The sequence below is a fragment of the Chiloscyllium plagiosum genome, unplaced genomic scaffold (genome assembly GCF_037043375.1).
Source record: "Chiloscyllium plagiosum isolate Xiang-an unplaced genomic scaffold, Cpla_swu_hap1 HiC_scaffold_13, whole genome shotgun sequence".
NCBI classification, from domain to species: Eukaryota; Metazoa; Chordata; class Chondrichthyes; order Orectolobiformes; family Hemiscylliidae; genus Chiloscyllium; species Chiloscyllium plagiosum.
The window spans coordinates 87813993-87836275 of NW_028270151.1; the positions used below are offsets into that span (position 1 = coordinate 87813993).

At 42.6% G+C, this 22283-nt stretch overlaps 1 protein-coding gene across 9 annotated transcripts in view; it reads right to left on the minus strand.

The window, feature by feature from the left end:
• The window catches only part of LOC148148371 (uncharacterized), an 83017-nt gene that overhangs the window by 45985 nt on the left and 14749 nt on the right, over positions 1–22283 (minus strand). For 3 of the 9 annotated variants that reach the window (XR_015759247.1, XR_015759243.1, XR_015759244.1), the window contains exon 3: positions 362–1014. The exons of the other annotated variants lie outside the window; for them this stretch is intronic. The gene's annotated coding sequence lies outside the window, so the exon portion shown is untranslated. The remainder of the gene's footprint in view (positions 1–361; positions 1015–22283) is intronic. 9 annotated transcript variants of the gene reach the window in all.

A 22283-nucleotide genomic window follows, 5' to 3' on the forward strand; every position in this document is an offset into this window, starting at 1 on the left:
TTCTGCAGCAATTTCACTCTCTTCCCTGGTGAACTTTAACCTTGAGGAGGCATCGCTGTTGAGAAACAAGATCTGATCAGCATGGGGGGGGGGGGGTTGGGCCAAAGGGTCTGTTTCTGTGCTGTAGTGATGCTATAATTGTGGAAAGTTATAAAGAAGTTTTTGTATTCTAAAGGAACGCTGCAATGACGTGAGAGTAGTATACTACAAGCAGTAGATAAATAGCTGAATACTGTAAATAGAATTAATGACCCAGACAATAAATTCTATTGTATGCACTTAAAGAGAGAACGACAAGGTAGCGAAATTTGCCAAAAGATAATGGAGAGGAAAAAAAAAAATTTGGTCTTAAGCTGCTGACCTTTTGATACGTTGATTGAATTTGGTAAAAGAAGTCCTGAAGAAGTGTTACGCCCGAAACGTTGACTTCTCCACCTCCTGATGCTGCATGGCTCGCTGTGTTCCTCCAGCCTCCTGTCTGTCTACCTTGGATTCCAGTATCTGCAGATTTTCTTGTCTCTAACTGAATTTGGTGAAAGGCTGACTTGTTATTCTGCACAAGAGGCTGTGCCATTGGACATTCAGCACACAATGTTCATGAAGAAAATGGCAGAAGGCGTATTGAATCGTGGACATCAGGGAATTATTCAACAAAGTGTCCAGGAATGAATACAGGGCCAACATCCCTGTGACTTCTACATCTACAGAGGAACCTTGTGATACAGTGATAGTGTCTCTATCTCTGACCGGAAGCTTTGAGTTCAACTCTCACCTGTTCCAGAGTGTGTTGTAACATGTCTGAACGAGTAGATTAGAAAATATCTGTAAATGCAATTTGTTATTGTTTCTTTTATTTTGTTTGAAACAGTCTACATCTAGAGGGATACATGTTCGAGATGTTGAGGGTCACTTCCTCTTGTGGTCCTCTCTGAAATATTCTTTTATGTTTCATGTATGTTCAAGACACTCTTGAAGATTAGAATTAAATTGTATACTGTTCTCAGCTTTGTACACCTGACAGGTAAAATAAAGGAAAATACTAAATTCAAGAATAAGTTGCTGGAAAAACTCAACAGGCTTGGCAGCATCTGTGGAGAGAAAGCAGAATTAGTGACCCTTGTTCAGAACTCCAAAGTTGTTTTGCAGATACATTAAGGGCAATAGGATAACAAGGAAAAGAATAGGGCCCATTAAGGGCCACTGTATTAATTTGTGCTTGGAGGAACAGGATGTAGGTAGGGTCCTAAAAGAATACTTTGAGTATAAGTGTGCTCCTGTGAGAGGTGGGTATAACATCAGGGAGAAGGTCTATGAAACACTTACATACATTACCGTAGAGAGTGGTCTGGTAAGACTTAAAAGTAGATAATCTCCAGGGCTGGATGAAATGCACCCAGGCTATTGAGTGAGGCAAGGGAGGAAAAAGCAGGTGTGCTTGCAATGATTTTCAATTCCCCTCTGGCCACAGAGAGTTCCAGAGGACTGGAAGACAGCCAATGTGGTAACTTTATATAAGAAGGGAGCAAGGGACAAACCAGGAAACTACAGTCCAATCAGCCTAACCTTAGTGGTGCAGTAACTATTGGAAGCAATTCTGAAGGACGGAATTAATCTACATTTAGAGAGGAAAGGATTAATTAAAGGTGGTCATCATAGTTTTTGTTAAAGGGAGGTCACGTCTGGCAAACCTGACTGCATTTTTTAAACAGGCAACCAGGTTTGTGAATGCTTTTGACGTAGTCAACTTGGGCTTCAGCAAGGCTTTTGTTAGTGTCCCACACGGGAGGCTAACAGCAAAGACAGGCCAAGGAATCTAAGGAAATTTGGTAAATTGGATACAAAATTTGTTGAGGTGACAGGAAGCAGAGAGGGATGGTTGAGGGTAGGTTTTCAGGCCGGAAGACTGTGTTCAGTGGGATCCCACAGGAGTCTGTGTTGGGGCCCTTGATGTTTGTGGTTTACATACATGACTTAAATATGAATATAACAGGGTTATTTTGTAAGTTCCCATATGATACAAAAATTGGCAGGGTGGTAAACAGTGAGGAAGATAGCCTTACACTACAACAGGATATAGACAGGCTCACCAGATGGGCTGATCAATGGCAAATGCAACTGAATCCAGATAATTGTAAATGATGTGCTTGGGAAGGGTAAATAAGGCAAGGGAATACATGCTGATCAGTAAGACCCTGGGAAACACTGAGGATAAGTGGTCCTTTAAGGTATCAGGACAGGCGGATAAAGTGGTTAAGAAGACCTCTGGGTTATTTGCCTTTATTAGCTGAGGTATTGAGTTTAAACGCAGGGAGATGATGCTGGAACTGTATATAACATTGGTTAGGCCACAGCTGAAGCATTGTGTCCAGTTCTGGAAGCAACATTATAGGATGTATATGACCGCACTGTACAGGGTGCAGAAGAGATTTACCAGGATGTTGCCTGGGCAGGAGAGTTTCAGTTATGAAGAGAGCCCGGACAGACTGGGGTTGTTTTCCTCAGAACAGCGGAGATTGATAAGGGACATGATTGAAATATATAAAATAATGAGGAGCATAGACAGAGTTGACAGGAAGAAATATTTCCCCTTGATGGATGGATCAATGACAAGGGGCATAGATAGAGGGAAGGGGAAGAAGGTTTAGAGGGGAAGTGAGGAAAAGCATTTTCACCCAGAGAATGGTGGGAATCTGGAACTCACCGCTTGTAAGGGCAATAGAGGCAGAAACCCTCAAAGCATTGAAGAAGTATCTAGATGTACACTTGGGATGCCAAAACTGGAAAATGGGATTAGAATAGAGAAGTGTCTTTTTCTGACTGGCAATGGATACAATGAGCTGAAGTGCCATTGTATATGCTGCACATCTCTATGACTGTATTGTGTAGTTTATTCTTTGAAAATTCATGCCATAAATATTTGTAACTCTCTGCTGACTGCTAACATTTGATTAACTGTCCAATCCCAATCCTTGCATAAACCAGATAATGAGGATTTGACTGCATTTCAATGAATGACATTCCTGACAATCTGATTGTGGACGTTGGATGGGCTGGTCAAAATTTCAAGGCCAGTGGACGAGTTGTTAGTACTGTGAATTCTGAAAAAGATCATGGCACATTCCCTGGTAAACGAGGTGCCCGTGTTTAAGAAGGGTGGGTAAAGACGAGCCAGGGAACTATAGACCAATGAGCCTGACCTCAGTGGTAGGCAAGTTTTTGGAGGGAATCCTGAGGGACAGGATGTACATCTATTTGGAAAGGCAAGGACTGATTCAGAATAGTCAACATGGCTTTGTGCGTGGGAAATCATGTCTCACAAACTTGATTGAGGTTTTTGAAGAGGTAACAAAGAAGATTGAAGAGGGCAGAGCAGTAGATGTGATCTATATGGACTTCAGTAAGGCGTTCGACAAGGTTCCCCATGGGAGACTGATTAGAAAGGTTAGATATCATGGAATACAGGAAGAACTAGCCATTTGGATACAGAACTGGCTCACAGGTAGAAGACAGAGGGTGGTGGTGGAGGGTTATTTTTCAGACTGGAGGCCTGTGACCAGTGGAGTGCCACAAGGATCGGTTCTGGGTCCTCTACTTTTTGTCATTTACATAAATGTTTTGGATACGATCATAAGAGGTACAGTTAGTAAGTTTGCAGATGACACCAAAATTGGAGGTGTAGTGGACAGCGAAGAGGGTTACCTCAGATTACAACAGGATCTGGACCAGATGTGCAATGGGCTGAGAAGTGGCAGATGGAGTTTAATTCGGATAAATGCAAGGTGCTGCATTTTGGGAAAGCACGTCTTAGCAGGACGTATACACTTAATGGTAAAGTCCTAGGGAGTGTTGCTGAACAAAGAGACCTTGGAGTGCAGGTTCATAGCTCCTTGAAAGTAGAGTCGCAAGTTGATAGGATAGTGAAGAAGGCATTTGGTATGCTTTCCTTTATTGGTCAGAGTATTGAGTACAGGAATTGGGAGGTCATGTTGCGGCTGTACAGGACATTGGTTAGGCCACTGTTGGAATATTGCGTGCAATTCTGGTCTCTTTTCTATCGGAAAGATGTTGTGAAACTTGAAAAGGTTCAGAAAAGATTTACAAGGATGTTGCCAGGGTCGGAGGATCTGAGCTACAGGGAGAGGCTGAACAGGCTGGGGCTGTTTTCCCTGGAGCATCGGAGGCTGAGAGGTGACCTTATAGAGGTTTACAAAATTATGAGGGGCATGGATAGGATAAATAGACAAAGTCTTTTCCCTGAGGTCGGGGAGTCCAGAACTAGAGGGCATAGGTTTAGGGTGAGGGGGGGAAAGATATAAAAGAGACCTAAGGGGCAACTTTTTCATGCAGAGGGTGATATGTGTATGGAATGAGCTGCCAGAGGATGTGGTGGAGGCTGGTACAATTGCAACATTTGAGAGGCATTTGGATGGGTATATGAATAGGAAGGGTTTGGAGGGATATGGGCTGGGTGCTGGTAGGTGGGACTAGATTGGGTTGGGATATCTGGTCGGCATGGACGGGTCGGACCGAAGGGACTGTTTCCATGCTGTGCATTTCTACAACCCTATGACTCTATAACTAGAATAAAATGTCAAGGTAAAGAAAAAAAAATCCTTCATGTTCTTCATATAGTCACGGAGTCATAGAATAACTTTGATAATTCAATGCCATTACCATAATTAAATCTCCACTATGAACATCTGGGCAATTATCATAGACCAACAACTGAATTGGACTAGGCATATAAATACAGTGGCTGGAACAGCAAGTCAAAGACTTCGAAACCTGCAGTGAGAAACTCTGAGTCCCATCTGAGTCGATAGGAATCTGAGAAAACAAACAAAATGAGCTAATTCTTGAGGTGAGGTGAGAGTGACAGACTTTGACATCAAGGCCACATTCGACCAAGTGTGGCATCAAGGAGCCTGAGGAAAACTGGAATGAGTAGGTATCAGGCTCAAACTCTCTGATGGTTGGAGTCATATCTGGCACATAGGAAGGTGGTTGTGGTTGTTGGAGGTCAGTCAGCTCAGCTCCAAGATAGTTATGCATGAGTTTCTCAGGGTAGTGTCCTAGGCCCATCCATCTTCAGCTGCATCATCAACGTCCTTCCCCCCATCATAGGGTCAGAGGTGGGAATGTTTGCTGATAATTGCGCAATGTTCAGCACTATTTTCAACTTCTCAGATACTGCAACAGTTCATGTTCAAATGCAACAAGATCTGGACAATACTCAGGATCAGGTTGATAAGCAGCAAGTAACAGTTGCAACATGTGTGTCTGGCAATGAACAACTAACTGACAGAGTCTAACTTTTACCCCATAATAATCAATGACTATACCATCATGGAATCCCCATCTAACGATGATTATCATTGACAATGAGGGTCAGTTAGCCTAATTGGCAGGACAGTGAGTTTGTAGAGCGATACCAACAGTGTGAGTTCAATTCCTGGACTACCTAAGGTTGCTAGATAAGATCCTCCTTCTCAACCTCTTGTTATGGAGAGTAATGTCCTGGAGTTCTCACATTGCACACTCGAGCTTAGAGCAGCCTTGCCAATGTTTTATTTATTAGTTAAACCTGCTATTGACAAGAAAAGCTTACTGATCCAATAAATCATAATGTTCAGCACATGGGTCAAATTTGATGAAGTCTATTCACTTAAAGTATTGATTTTCCTCCTCTCTGATGTGGTGGGAGTAATGTCAAGAAAGATGGGAAGACCATAAGAGATGAATTAGGCCATTCAACTCAGCAACACTGCTCTTCTACTCAATGAGATCATTGCTGATCTGACCATGCTCAACAGCACTCTCCTGCCTATTCCTCATAACCTTTGATTCCCTGGCTGATTAAACATTTTTACAGCTCCCTGTGGTAATGTGTGGTAGAGAAAGCAGAGAGTGGGGGTAAATGGTCCTTACTCTGATGACAAGTGGTGTTCTATAAGGCTCAGTGTTGGGACCACAACTTCTCATTTTATTCATTAATGATCAAATGAAGGAACTGAGGGTCTTCTGGCTAAAAGTTTAGAAAATAGAACATGCGATGTTACGACACAGTACAGGCCCTTTGGCCCTCAATGTCGTGCCGATCAATGTGAAGCCCATCTAACCGACACTATTCCATTCTCATCCATATGTCTATCCAATGACCATTTAAATGCCCTTAAAGTTGGCGAGTCTACTACTGTTGCAGGCAGGCCGTTCCACGCCCCTACTAATCTCTGAGTAAAGAAACTACCACTGAAATCTGTCCTATATCTATCACCCCTCAACTTAAAGCTATGTCCCCTAATGCTAACCATCACCATCCAATGAAAAAGGCTCTCACTGTCCACTTGATCTAACCCTCTAATTATCTTCTATGTCTCAATTAAGTCACCTCTCAACCTTCTTCTCTCGAATGAAAACAGTCTCAAGTCCCTCAGCCTTTCCTCATAGACCTTCCCTCCACACCAAGCAACATTGGATTAGAAACTGGCTTTCTGAAAGAAGGCAGCGAATGGTGGTTGATGGAAAATATTCAGCCTGGAGTCCGGTTATTAGTGGTGTGCCACAAGGATCTGTATGGGACTACTGCTGTTTGTCATTTTTATAAATGACTTAGACGCAGGCATAGGTGAATGGGTTAGTAAATTTGCAGACGACACTAAAGTTGGTGGAGTAGTGGACAGTTTGGAAGAATGTGACAGGTTGCAGGGGGACTTGTATAAACTGCAGAATTGGGCTGAGAGGTGGCAAATGGAGTTCAATGCAGATAAATGTGAGGTGATGCACTTTGGGAAAAATAACAGGAAGGCAGAGTACTGGGTCAATGGAAAGATTCTTGGTAGTGTAGATGTGCAGAGGGATCTTGGAGTCCATGTACATAGATCCCTGAAAGTTGCCACCCAGGTGGATAGTGCTGTTAAGAAGGCACACGGTGTGTCAGGTTTCATTCGTAGAGGGATTGAGTTCCAGAGCCGCAATATCATGCTGCAACTATACAAAACGCTGGTGTGGCCACACTTGGAATATTATGTACAGGTCTGGTCCCCATATTTCGGGAAGGATGTGGAAGCATTGGAAAAGGTGCAGAGGAGATTTACCAGGATGTTGCCTGGTCTGGAGGGAAGGTCTTATGAGGAAATGCTGAGGGACTTGGGTCTATTCTCATTGGAAAGAAGAAGGTTAAGGGGAGATTTGATACAGATATAGAAGATGATCAGAGGATTAGATAGGGTAGGCAGTGAAAGCCTTTTTCCTAGGATGATGATGTCAGCTTGTACAGGGGGGCATAACTGCAAATTGAGGGGTGATAGATTTAAGGCAGATGTCAGAGGTACGTTCTTTACGCAGAGAGTGGTAAGGGCGTGGAATGCCCTGCCTGCTAATGTAGTCAACTCAGCCACGTTAGGGAGGTTTAAACAATCCTTAGATAAGCACATGGATGATTTTGGGATAGTGTCGGGGGATGAGCTGAGAATAGTTCACAGGTTGGCGCAACATCGAGGGCTAAAGGGCCTGTTCTGCGCTGTATTATTCTATGTTCTATGTTCTATCCTAGTAAATCTCCTTTAAACCTTTTCCAAAGCTTCCACATTCTACCTAAAATGCAGCGACCATAACTGTACACAATACTCCAAGTGTGGCCACACCAGAGTTTTGTACAGCTGCCGCATGACCTCATGGCTCCAAAACTCAATCCCTCTAATAAAAGCTAACACACCATATGCCTTCTTAACAGCCCTACCAACCTGGGTGGCAACTTTCAGGGATCTATGTATATGGACACCAAAGTCTGTCTGTTCATCTACACTACCAAGAATCTTACCATTAGCCCAGTACTCTTTATTCCTGTTGTTCCTTCCAAAGTGTTTCACCTCACACTTTTCCACATTAAACTCCATTTGCCACCTCTGAGCCCAGCTGTGCAGCTTACCTATGTCGCTTTGGAACACACAACATCCTTTGGCACTTATCCACAACTCTACCGACCTTAGTGTCATTCGCAAATTTACTAACCCCTCCTTCTACACCCTCATCCAGGTCATTTATCAAAATGACAAATAGTAGTGGACCCAAAACAGATCCTTGTGGTACACCACTGGCAACTGAACATTTCCCATCAACCACCACCCTCTGTCTTCTTTCAGCTAGCCAATTTCTGATCCAAACCGCTAAATCACTCTGAGTCCCATGCCTCCATATATTGTGCAATAGCCTACAGTGGGCAACCTTATTGAAATCCATATACACCACATCAGTCACTTTACCCTCATCCACCTGTTTGGTCATCTTCTCAAAGAACTCAATGAAGTTTGTGTAGCACAACCTTTCCTTCAAAAAACCGTATTGACTATCCCTAATCAACTTATTTTGCAGATGATACAAAGATAGGTAGAGGCACAGGAAGCATTGAGGATGCGGGGAGGCTGCAGAAGGATTTGGACAGGTTCAGAGAGTGGGCAAAAAAGAGGCAGATGGAGTACATTGTGGGAAAGTGTGAGGTCATGCACTTTGGTAGGAAGATTAGAGGAATGGACTATTTTCTAAATGGGGAGAAAATTCAAAAGCCTGAAGTGCTTCTGGGAGTCCTAGTCCAGGATTCTCTCAAGGTAAACTTGCAGGGTGAGTTAGTAGTTAAGAAGACAAACGCAATAATGGCACTTATTTTGATAGGCTTTGAATATAAAATCAGGGATGTACCTCTAAGTCTCTGGTCAGGCCATGTTTGGAGTGTTGTGTGCGGTTTTGGGCCCCATATTTCAGGAAGAATGTACTGGCCCTGGAGCAGCTTCAGAGGATGTTCACAGGAATGAGAAGTTGAACATATGGGGAACTTTTGAAGACTCTGGGTTTATAATTGATGGAGTTTAGAAGGATGGAGTGGGGTGGTGGGATCTAATTGAAATATACAGAATACTGAACGGCCTGGACAGAGTAGATGCTGGGAAGATGTTTCCGTTGGTAGGAGAGACTAGGATCCAAGGGAATAGTCTTAGAGTAAAGGGAAGACCTTTTAGAATGGCGGTAAGGAGAAACCTCTTCAGACAGAGAGTGGTGAATCTATGGAATTAATTCTAGAGAAGGCTGTGAAGGCCAGGTCATTGAGTAAGTTTAAGACTGAGATAGGTAGGTTTGTGAGTATCAGGGGGATCAATGGTTACAGGGAGAAAGTGGAAGAATGGGGTTGAGGAACTTATCAACCATGATTGAATGATGGAGCAGATGGGATGGCTGAATGGCCTAATTTCTGCTCCTATGTCCTATGGCCTTAAAACTGTTCCCACTATTCCAACTGTTGCTTGACTCGTACCCTACACAGTTTAAGCAACACCTCTCTTCTTTTATGCTTCTTTCCCTTTGAACTAAAGGCCATCATTTCATTTGCTTTCCCTCTTACCCATTGACCTTGATTCATGGACAAGGACTTCCAAATTGTGAAGGTTTCTGCAGTTTTTCTCCAATAATCAATATAAAGCTTTTCTATTCTGCCGGTGTGATAATACTTCGGCTTCAAGAGGTGTATTCTGTTATTTTTGTATAGAGAGGTGAGACAGAGATGCCAAGTGGTCTATTGCAAGCCAATAATGTAAACAGCGCTTCAAGCATTTTATTCTCAGTTGGAACAATAGAAGCAGCCTGAATGGGTGGAGTCAGGCTTGCACAGAACCAATGTTTTAGTTTAGGTTTCTCCAGTTGTTGAGTTTTGAAGTTGACTCTAGAACATATCTCTCTCTCTCTCTGTTACAACTAAAACCTTAGCTTCTCTCTGTCTGCCAGAATTGCATTTGAGGCAATCTGTTTTATTGACTTTGCCTTTGCCAAAGTTTATTTATGGGATGTTATTATATTGGTCATTTAGTAGTCAAATAATCTATTATTCTGTTAAGTTTTCCAACAGATTTACACCAATTCTTCTTTCTTCGGTTTGTATTTTAACTGGGGGTAAGAATAATGTGTGTTTTGCTTAAAGCCAAGTAGATTGACCAATCAAATTACATCTGAAACATAGACTGGCCTTTAAACATGATAAAAGTTAGGATCTCAGCTATCTCCTTGGTATATTTGAAGGGGGTTCAGTCTGGTCTGCAACATCTATCAAAGTATATAATATTTTATTTTCCAAATTTGTACTCCATCTGCCAAGTTTTCACCTACTCACTTAACCTGTTTAACCCCCTCTGCAACCTCTTCATGCCATCCTCACTACTTGCCTTCACACATATTTCTATCATCTATGAATCTGTCTCTACTCACTTTCCTTATTAATATCTATTGTAAATAATTGTGACCCCCGCAATGGTCCCTGTGCAACGCCATTAATGACAGGTTGCTATCCTGAAAATTCCTCTTCATCCCACCTTCTTTTAGTTAGCCAATCTTCTATCCATGTTAATGTACTGTCTTCAACACAAAGGGCACTTGTCTTATTAAGTTGCCTAATATGTGGCACCTTTTCAAATGCCTTCTTAAAATCCAAATATAATGCATCCGCTGCTTCGACTTTGTCTTTCCTTATTCTTACTTCTACAAAAGTAAGCCATGCTGACTTTGCTTGGCCGCATAATGCATTTCTAAACACTCTGCTATTACATCCTTTAGAGTAGACGCCAACAATTTTCCAATAACAGATGTTAATCCGACTGTATTTGTCTCCATCCTTTTTTAAATAATGGTGTAACATTGGCAGTTTTCCAATCCTCTGCGACTTTTCTAGAACCCGAAGATTCTTGGAAGATTAAAATGGGTGTCTCCACTATCTCTACAGTTACTGCCTTTAATATCCTAAGATGCATGCCAGTAGGTCCAGTGGATTTATCTCACTTTATCCCCATTAATTTCCTTTGTACTTTTTCTCCACTGATGGTTATTGTATTTATTTCATCTCCTCCTTTTATCCGCTGAATATTTAATATTTCAGAATGCCTTTAATGTCTTCAGAAGGCTAATATAAAGTATTTAACGTAGAACATAGAATATAGAACATTGCAGCACAGTACACCCCTTTGGCCCTCGATGTTGTGCTGACTCTAAGATCAGACTAACCTACATACCCTCCATAGTACTATCTTCTATGTGCCTATCCAAGAGTCAGTTAAATGTCCCTAATGCATCTGACTCTACTACCACTGCCAGCAGTGCATTCCATGCACCCCTACTCTCTGAGTAAAGAATCTACCTCTGACATCTCCCCTAAACTGTCCTCCAATCACCATAAAATTATGTCTCTCATGATAGTCTCTGGCTATCCACACTATCTATGCCTCTCATCATCTTGCACATTTGTTTAACTCCTTTACCACTTCCTGTTTCCCCATTATTACTTCCCCAATCTTATTCTCTATGGGGTCTCTATTCACTTTGGCTTCTCTCCTTCTTTGTATATACTTATTTATATTTATACAAATGCTTATCTTGATATTACTAGCAAGTTTATCCTCAAAGTTTATCTTCTCTGTCTTTCTTTTGTTGGTTTTATAAAACTTTCCCAATCCACTATCTTACCTCTAATTATTGTCACATTGAATGGTTTTTCTTTCAATTTGATGTTATTCTTAATTTTCCTGGTTAACCATGATCTTTAGAACCTTTTTAGAATCCTTCTTTCTCATTGGGATATATGTTGACTGTGAGTCAAGAACTAATATCTTGAATGTTTGCAATTGTCCCTCAACGATCTTTGCTGCTGAACTCCATTCCCATTCCACCCCAGCCAGCTATGTCCTCTTTCCTTTGTAATTACCCTTATTGAAGCCTAGCATAGTTATTTCAGACCAATGGCCCAGCTTTGTAGACATCCAGCAAATAGCTGTTCTGGATATCTGAGTCATTTAACTTAATTCACATACTTTTGTGGAAATTGTTTGAACTCAAAGTTCAAAATGACTTTCTGGCCTTGTTTAAAATAATCACCTCCACAGGACTGACAATTAAAATCTATTTTCCTTTACATTAGAATTAAACTCATGAACATGATATATTACAGATCATTATCATAGCTGCACAGAAGGAATCCATTTTGCCCATTGTGTCTCTGCTAGTTCTCCAAGTGAGCAATGCATTTGGTGCCAGTCTCTCGACTTCTCCTCATAACCCTGCACACTGCTCCATTTCAAATAACAGTATGACTCCCTTTTTAGAATAACCTAAACTTTACTACACTGTCAGGCAGTGCATCCCAGAACCTGAAGCACTCACTACATGAGATGTTGTTTTTTCTTAAACCCTTCACTTCCTTTGTCAATTAATTAAAAGTTGAATTCTCTGGTTCTTGGTGCTATTATGTAATTCATTATCTAACCTGATCTCTCATGATTTTGAATACCTTGATCATATTTCTAAATGGCCTCCAAAGAAAATACTCTCAACTTCCCAATTTATCTTTATACCCAAACTTCCTCATCTCTAGAAGCAAATCTCTTCTGCGCTCTCTCCGGTATTCTCAGATACTTCCTGAAATGTGGTTTTCAGAAAAGAATGCAATACTCCAGTCAAGGCCAAACACATGCTTTGTACAAGTTTAACAAAACCTCTTTGTTCTGGCACCTTATGCCCCTGTTAATTAGGTCCAGGACATTACATGCCTTATTAACTGCACTTCCAATCTGTTTTGCCAATTTCAATGAATTATGCACATATACACCCAATCTGCACAATTATTTAGATTGCATGTGGCTCAGTGGTTAGCACTACTGCTTCACAGTGCCAGGGACCTGGGTTTGATTCCACCCTTGGGAGACTGTCTGTGTGGAATGACTCCTCATGTCTGTGTGGGTCCCTCCAATGCTCCAGTTTCCTCCCACAGTCCAAAGATATGCAGGTTAGGTGGATTGGCCATGTTGAATTATCCATGGTATACGGGTTGGTGGGTTAGCCATGGGAAATTTATGGTGGGAGGGGTTTGGGTCTGGGTGGGACGGTTGGTGTGGATTTGATATGGCAATAGCCTGCTTCACCACTGTAGGGATTCCATGGTACTCTTTATTTCATCCTGTCTCTCCATTTTTGTCCTCCCAAATTGTTTCATCTCTCAGATCTCCACACTGAACTTCATTAGCCACCTGTTCACCTACTCTGTCAATGTTTCTTTATCATTTTACACTGTCCTCCTCACAGTTCACCATGCTCCAAATTTTCCGATGACCTGCACATTGTGACATTGGGCAAATGATCAAGGCCTGAGGATGGTTTGCTGCAGTTGGGTCAGGTCGTAGTGACTGTGAGGATAGGGGTGTGCAGGCAGTTATGTTGCCAGATGATAGTTGGGGTAGATGCAGGGACAGTTGTTGAGATTGTGGGAAGTTGGGTCACTGATATGTGCTGGATTTGGGGATTTCCAGTGGGAGTCTGGGTTGGGAAATGGAGAGAGGTAAGAGGGTAGTTAGAGAGGATGCGTTCCAGCCCACAGGAGTCTGAGGGGTTTGGGGGTAGAATGCTATCTCGGGTGTTCCTGGCAGTTGTGGGTCAGTTGGTAGTGGGGGGTTTTAATGCCATGAACGATTGAGTGTGTAGTCAAAAGTAAGGCAAGAAAAAGGGCAAGGCTCAGTCTTATAATTAACCAGAATTTAGAGCAGGTATTAACCCCCTTTAATATTTCCTGGATAACTACTTAGCTAATTGAGCCAGAACTATGCCAGAACTGTGAAATCTCCAAATCTGTTGGGAAGTTTTGTGGAGGATTCCAGAAGCCAGGTAATTGGTCATCATCAGTTTCAATCTCCCAGATGATGTCCACGGACTTCTTCATGGTCCCAATCACAGAAAGAGTATCTTCCCTGTCCAGGGATCTTGGTTTCTCTCTCCACAAAGTTTGCCGGTCCTGCTTGCTCAATATTTCCAGCTTTTACAATTGTTACACTAACCTAGGGTGGCCCTACCTCACACCACCAGGGACCCGGGTTCGATTCCCAACTTGGGCGACTGACTATGTGGAGTTTGCACGTTCTCCCCATGTCTGTGTGGGTTTCTTCCGGGTGCTCCGGTTTCCTTCCATAATCCAAAGGCATGCAAGTTGGGTGAATTGGGCATGCTAAATTACCCATACTATTCAGGGATGTGTAGGCGAGAGACATTAGTCAGGATGTAGGTTTACTCACTGAGCTGGAAGGTTCAATTCCAGACATTTTGTCACCTGACCAGGTAATATCTTCAGTGGGGCTCCGGGCGAAGTACTGTTCAAGATTCTTGCTTTCTATTTATATGTTTGGGTTTCTTTGGGTTGGTGATGTGTTCTCCTGTTCTTTTTCTCAAGGGGTGGTAGATGGGGTCTAACTCGATGTGTTTGTTGATAGAGTTCCGGTTGGAATGCCATGCTTCTAGGAATTCTCGTGCGTGTCTCTGTTCGGCTTGTCCTAGGATGGATGTGTTGGCCCCATCAAAGTGATGTCCTTCCTTATCTGTATGGAAGGATACTAGCAAGAGAGGGTCATGTCGTTTTGTGGCTAGTTGATGTTCATGTATCCTGGTGGTTAGTTTTCTGCCTGTTTGTCTTATGTAGTGTTTGTTACATGGTATTTTGTAAATGATATTAGTTTTGCTTCTTGTCTGTATAGGGTCTTTTAAGTTCATTAGCTGCTGTTTAGTGCGTTGGTGGGTTTGTGGGCTACCATGACCCGATCTACAAATCTTCTCAAAACTCGCTAACATTAGTCAGGGGAAATGTAGAGCACTAAGGTTGGGGAATGGGTCTGAATGGGTCTCTTCAGAGGGTTGGTGTGGACTTGTTGGGCCAAATGACCTGTTTCCGCACTGTAGGAATTCTATGCTTCTACGATATTGGTTTTGAAAACATTATGCTCAAAACTCACCCTACTCTCAAAGCTGAGGAAAATCCTGTCCAAAGTTTGGACTTTCTGCTAACAGCCCTCGCTCGCATGTTCCTGGTAGAAACTCAGAAAACTAACCTAGAACTCTCAAACACAAGGTTCCTACAAGAAAAAATTTGAAATGAATTGTTTTATATTTCCTGAAGAATTCAACAAAATACCCCCAACTAATCAAATTTGTGTATTCCATTAAAAATCATTTTCAGTAACTTAGAAGCATATAACCCCTATAGAGGGGAAGCAGGCAATTCAGTCCATTGAGTCCACACTCAGTCCTCGAGGAGCATCTCACCCAGACACACCCCCCCCAACTCTATCCCTGTAAGCCTGCATTTTCCATGGCTAAGCCACCTTACCTGCACCTCCCTGGACACTATGGGCAATTTAGCATGGCCAATCTGCCTAACCTGCACATCTTTAGACTGTGGGAGAAAACTGGAGCATCCAGAGGAAACCCACGCAGACACGGGGAGAATGTGCAAACTCCACGCAGACAGTCACCCGAAGGTAGGATTGAACTCGTGTCCTCAGTGCTCACCACTGAGCCACTGTGCCACCCTGATTGTTGTACAGGCAGACTTGGATCTAAGTATATAAGGAACACAAAGGTAGCATGGAGGTACAGCAAACAATTAGAAAAGCAAGTATAATGTCTGCCTTGATTTCAAAGGAATTCAAGCACAAGCATAATATTCCTTGTTACAACCAGATAGGGCTTTAGTGAGAATGCACCTGCAGTTTTTTTGTATTGCAATTATTCACAGGTAGTGATTGATACCAATTTAAAATGTTTGCATTTTACGATAGATCATCTAAATTAGTCAAACTTTAACATACAGAGGAATATTAATCTGCAAAACTCTACCTAATTGAGGTTCAGTTTTGAGATCTATCAAATTAGTATGGGACTACATCAAGTCGTTGGTAATATGATAGAAATGTTTGTCGTTATTGCAAGAAGAATGGATTAAATATTTAGGAACCCTTGCTATAATAGTAACAGGGCGTGGGGGAGACCACACCTGAAGCATCGAACATTGCTCTGGTTCCCTCACTTAAGGCCTGATGTCTCTGCTTTGAAAGAAATTCAAATGCAAAAACTCCCTACACATTTGAAAGAGACTGGATCTGTCCCTTAAGCACTAGAACCTGTGGTGTTGACACGTGGGGTTAGAACAGGGAGCTATTTTTGTTTCCAGCTGCACTGACATTATGAGCTGAATGACCACTTCCTATGCTATTCTAAGGTTCCTTAGTTGATTCCTGAGAAGAGGGTGTTTTCTTATGAAGAAAGGTCAAGCTGTTTGAGCCTATTCCCATTAGAGTTTAAAATAATGCAAGATGATCGTATTGAAACACACAAGTTCCAAAGAGGCTTAAACGACAGAATCTGAGAGCATGTTATCCTTCACAGGGGAGGATTAGTAATAATGTCCTCTGACCACCAAGAGACTACACTGCTAACTGAAGTCTCTGTAAAAGATTCACTTTCGGTAAGTTTCAATGGTAGGAAACAAGATTGCTGAACACCATTTACATGCAACCAAATGTATCACTTGAACAATATGCTATTTCAGTGTGATTAACCATAAATAAAATGCCAAAACAGAATATTGATCAAATCGATGACAAAACTTCGTATTGAATTTCAAAAATTTATTCCACTAAACAAATTATTTTGGTTGCAGGGGGGGAAGGTAGGTGGGAAGGTGGATGCAGGTGGGGAGGGTAATTGTGATAGGTTGGTAGGGAGGGTGGAGCAGTTAGATGGGAAGCACTCCACCTTCCCCACCGACCTATCACAATTAGGAATCAGTTTAATGAATTTTCACTAAACTCCTCAAGAGCAGTATATTTCTCCTTAAGTAAGGAAACCAGAAGTTATATACCTTATTCCAGGTGTCATTTAACCAGCATTTCTACAGTTAAAATGATAATTTCGATCATCTCTGCTTGAGTACAGGAGCAGGGATGTGTTGTTGCAGTTATACAGGGCCCTTTTGAGGCCACACCTAGAATATTGTATACGGTTTTGGTCTCCTTTACTGAGGAAAGATACTCTTGCTTGCGAGGAAGGACAGCAAAGGTTTACCAGGCTGATTCCAGGGATGAGGGGCTGACAAATGAAGAGAGATCGACAAGATTAGGATTATTTTCGCTAGAATTCAGACAAATGATGGGGGGATCTCATAAAGACTTAAAGAATTCTAACAGGACTAGACAGGGTGGATACAGAGAGGATGTTTCCGATGGTGAGTGTGTCGAGAAATAGGGGCCGATAAAGCTCAGCAGGTTAGGCAGCATGTCAGGAGTAAGAGAATTGATGTTTCAGGCTTAACCTTTCATCAGGACTGGGGATGGGGAAGGGGGATGAGAAATAAATAGGGGTTGGGGGTGGGGCTGGGAGAAAGGGAGTTGGGATGACAATCGGTAGATGAAGGTGGGAGGTGATTGTGATAGATCATTGCGAAATGTGGAGCAGAGAGGTGGGAAGGAAATTCACAGGTAGGTCAGGTCAAAAGGGTGGAGCCGAGTCTGAGGGGTGACTCTGGATGGGGTGGAGGGAACGGAGATTTGGAAACTGGTAAATTCAATGCTTAGGCCATGTGGTTGTAGGCTCCTGAGGTGGAAGATGAGGCATTCCTCCTCCAGTTTACAAGTGGCCTGATTGAAGTGGTGCAGGAGGCACAGAATGGACATGCCATGGGGGGAGTGGGAGGGGAAGTTGAAATGGACGGCTACAGGAAGGATGCATACAGACCAAAGATGCTCCCTGAACCATTCCTGTGAGTTTGCACTTGGTCTCCCTAATGTAGAGAAGTTCATATCAAGGGCAACGAACGTTGTAAATGAAGTTCAAGGATGTGCAAACAAATCTCCTTTGGATTTGGAATGATCCTTTGGGGCTTCTGCAGTCCTCTCTATCTCCCAGAACCAGGGGTCACAATCTGATGATTTGGGGTGGACCATTTAGGACAGAGATGAGGAAACATTTATTCACCCAAAGAGTGGTGAGCCTGTGGAATTCATTACCACAGAAAGTAGTTGATGTAAAAACATTGAATGTATTCAAAAGGTGGCTAGATGTTGCTCTTGGGGCGAATGGGTTAAAGGTTACGGGGAGAAAGCAGGTCTAGGCTATTGAGTTGGATGATCAGTCATGATTGTGATGAATGGTGGAGCGGGCTCGAAGGGCCAAATGGCCGCCTCCTGCTCCTTTCTTCCTTTCTTCTATGTTTCTCTAATAAAAATCAACATTCCATTACATTTCTAAAGCATAGATTCATAGAGTCATACAGCACAGAAACAGGCCCTTCAGCTCACCAACTTGCCAAATTGTCTTGGATCCCACGGGCTGTTACCTTTTGAACCAGCTCTTCATGTGGGACCTTGTCAAAGACCTTACTGAAGTCCATAGAAACCTAATCAACTGCAGTACCCTCATCAGAATATTTAGTCATCTTTTTCAAGAAGCGCAATTAAATCAGTCAGACAGGGTCTCCCTCGAACAAATCGATGTTGACTATCACTGATCAATCCATGTCTTTTAAGCACTGACTGACCCTAGCCTTCAGGACTTTTTCCAATAATTTCCTGACTAACTGGTCTGTAACTACCTGGCCTATCCTGCCTTTAGAGTCATAGAGTCATAGAGATGTACAGCATGGAAACAGACCCTTCGGTCCAACCCATCCACGCCGACCAGATATCCCAACCCAATCTAATCCCACCTGCCAGCACCCGGCCCATATCCCTCCAATTCCTTCCTTGTGGCACTCCACTGGTCACAGGCCGCCAGTCTGAAAAACAACCCTCCACCACCACCCTCTGTCTTCTACCTTTGAGCCAGTTCTGTATCCAAATGGCTAGTTCTCCCTGTATTCTATGTGATCTAACCTTGCAAATCAGTCTCCCATGGGGAATCTTGTCAAACGCCTTACTGAAGTCCATATAGATCACATCTACTGCTCTACCCTCATCAATCTTCTTTGTTACTTCTTCAAAAAACTCAATCGAGTTTGTGAGACATGATTTCCTACGCACAACCATGTTGACTATCCCGAATCAGTCCTTGCCTTTCCAAATAGATGTACATCCTGTCCCTCAGGATTCCCTCCAACAACTTGCCTACCACCGAGATCAGGCTTTCCTGAACAATTAGTCATTGTAATTTTTATTTGTAATGTATGAACAAGCAAATTTCAATTCCTGTGTCCTGTAGGATTCTCCAGTCTCCTTTTAATTAGATTTTGTCTTTTTAGTATTCCATCCTACTCTGATAATACTTGCTAGTTTAAATTTATGCATGTACTCTTTGTCCCTTCTGGTCACACATGGTACTCATTACCCAACTTATTCATTACCCTGTAGTATTACATTGTACAGTCATAGAGATGTACAACACGGAACAGACCCTTTGGTCCAACTCGTCCATGCTGACCAGATATCCTAAATTAAACCCATCCCATTTGCCAACACTTGGTCCATATTCCTCTCAACCCATCCAAATGTCTTTTAAATGTTGTAATTATACCAGCCTCCACCATTTCCTCTGGCAGCTCATCCCATACACGCTCCACACTCTGTGTGAAAAAGGTGCCTTAGTTCCCTTTTAAATCCTTCCCCTCTCACCCTAAACATATGCTCGCTAGTCCTGCACTCCCCCAAACCAGAGAAAAGACCTTGTCTATCTATCCTATCCATCCCCCTCATGATTTTTGATAAATTTCCATAAGGTTACCCCTCAGCCTCTGACGCTCCAGGGAAAACAGCTTTAGCCTATTCAGCCTCTCCCTATAGTGCAAACTCTCCAACCCTGGTAACATGCTTGTAAATCTTTTCAGAACCCTTTCATGTTTCACAAGATCCTTCTCATAGGAGGGAAACCAGAATTGCTCACAATATTCCAGCAATGTCCTGTTTCACTGCAACATGATCTCCCAATTCCTATACTCAATATTCTGACCAATCTTGTGACTTCCTTATTTGCTCCTGTACAAACTCTCCTGTCCTCTCCCACCTGGCCAGTTTATGAATGGTCTGAGACTGTAAGCACTGAGCTGCCTGCTGACTCAGACTGAGTGTGTACAGAATCTGCAGAAGCATTCAATTAAATCCCCCTCTCAGCTTTGTCTCCCTCATCCCTCTCTCATTCACTCTGTCATTTTTCTCTCTCTCTCTCTCTCTCAGTCAATCATTTTATCTTTCTCTGTCATACCTCTACCCACTCATTCTCATTTCCCTCTCACTCGCTATTTCTCTCTCACTCACTCTCACTCTCTCTCTCGCATTCGTTCTGCTGGTTTTGGCTTCCATCTACTGCCCTAAGCTGCTAATCTTTTAGACAGGCCATCAAACACTTGCAACAAAAACGGAGTTAAAAATCACACAACACCAGGTTTTAGTCCAACAGGTTTAATTGGAAGCACACTAGCTTTCGGAGCGACGCTCCTTCATCAGGTTGTCAGGAGCGTCACTCCAAAAGCTAGTGTACTTCCAATTAAACCTGTTGGACTATAACCTGGTGTTGTGTGATTTTTAACCTTGTGCACCCCAATCCAACACCGGCATCTCCAAATCATGAACAAAAACAGAGGAAGAGTCACTGGATGTGAAATGTTAACTCTAATTTCTCCACAAATGTTGCCAAATCTGCTGAGCTTTTCCAGCAATTTTTGTTTTATTTCTGATTTCCAGCATCTGCTGTCCTTTCAGTTTTCATCAAACTCTTGCCTTTATTTTTAGAAAAGAGCATTCCCCAATGCTTTTGCAGAAGTGGATTTATCTTTCTTTTTAAAACAAAACGTTCGTTTCCTCTATTTTGCGCTTCCTCTAACACTGTAAACAACAGGATGTGAATTGTAGGAAATTAATTGTCTGACCATATCTATTAGCAACCCCAGAAAATCCTCACCATGGGGCACTCCAACTGTTTCCTTCCTTGGAACAATATCATTTACTTGGTTCTATTAGTATTGAAGATGGCTGAAAGATGGCTGAGTGATGCAGAGCAGTTGCTGAGGGAAGGTTAGGTGTTGAAACCACCTCATGTTTATTGGTGGCATGGTGGCACAGTGGTTAGCACTGCTGCCTCACAGTGCCAGAGGCTTGGGCAACTGTCTGTGTGGAGTTTGCACATTCTCCCCGTGTCTGCGTGGGTTTCCTCCAGGTGCTCCGGTTTCCTCCCACAGTCCAAAGATGTGCAGGTGAATTGGCTGTGCTAAATTGCCTGTCATGTTAAGTGTAGGGGAATGGGTCTGGGTGGGTTCCTCTTCGGAGGGTTGGTGTGGATTTGTTGGCCTGAAGGGCCTGTTTTCACATTGTAAGTAATCTAATCTTAAGTATACAGGGAGTCAGTGGTGTAGTGTTAGTTTCATTGGACTAGTAATCCAGAGGCAGAGGAAGGCATGGATTCAAATCACATTGTATCAGTGGATGGGATTGAAGTGTAATTATTTTATCTAGAGTCACTTTGGTCATGTTGACCAGAACAACTATCACGGACTGTTGTAAAAACTGTCTTTTATTTGTTCTGATTAACATGTGACTCCAGATCCATAGTAATGTGGTTGACTCTTAACTGCCCTCTGTGTTGGCCGAGCAAGCCACTCAGCTCAAGGGCAATTAGGGACGCATAGCAAATGCTGGCTTTTCCACTGTTGCCCACACGCAATGAGAGAATTGAAAACAAGATCTGGCTTGAGCACACCTGGAGAGGAGTGAGCTGTTCTGGGCATCAAACCTCAAGCTGGATACATTGGCTTTTTTAGGGAGTACAGTGTAAGTTCACCAGAATGATAGCAGCATTCTAAAGGTTAAATTTCTCAGGGGAGATTTCACAAACAGTGAAGATGTTCTGACAGTGCACGACACCATTCCGTCCATCATGTCTACACTGGCTCCCTGAGAAAGCATTAAACATAAAACCATTTCAAACTTTTTTTTCCCCATCACCCTTGCACATAATTCCTTAGAGCATAACTGTCTGATTCATTATTGAATGCCTCAATTCACCAGGTCTCCACTGTCCTCTCAGACAGTACATTCGAGACCCTATCCACTTGAGTGAACCTGCCTCCCCAACACCCTCAGACAGTACATTCCAGACCCTAAACACTCAAGTGAACCTGCCTCCCCAACACCCTCAGACAGTACATTCGAGACCCTATCCACTTGAGTGAACCTGTCTCCCCAACACCCTCAGACAGTACATTCCAAACCCTAAACACTTGCTGTGTGAAAAAATTTTTTCTCACCTCTCTTGCTTCTTTGACACACTGTAGTCCATTCTTCCTCTGCTATACCCTTTGTCCCATACCTTTCCCTTCCCATACTATCCCTCTCATGCCACCTTCATCCCACATCATTCCCAAATTAACCCTGATCCTATGGTTCAATTAGTATCCTAAAACGATACTAATGCGTCAGGTGTATCCCTCGATTAAATCCCTTGAAGATGAGGTAGAC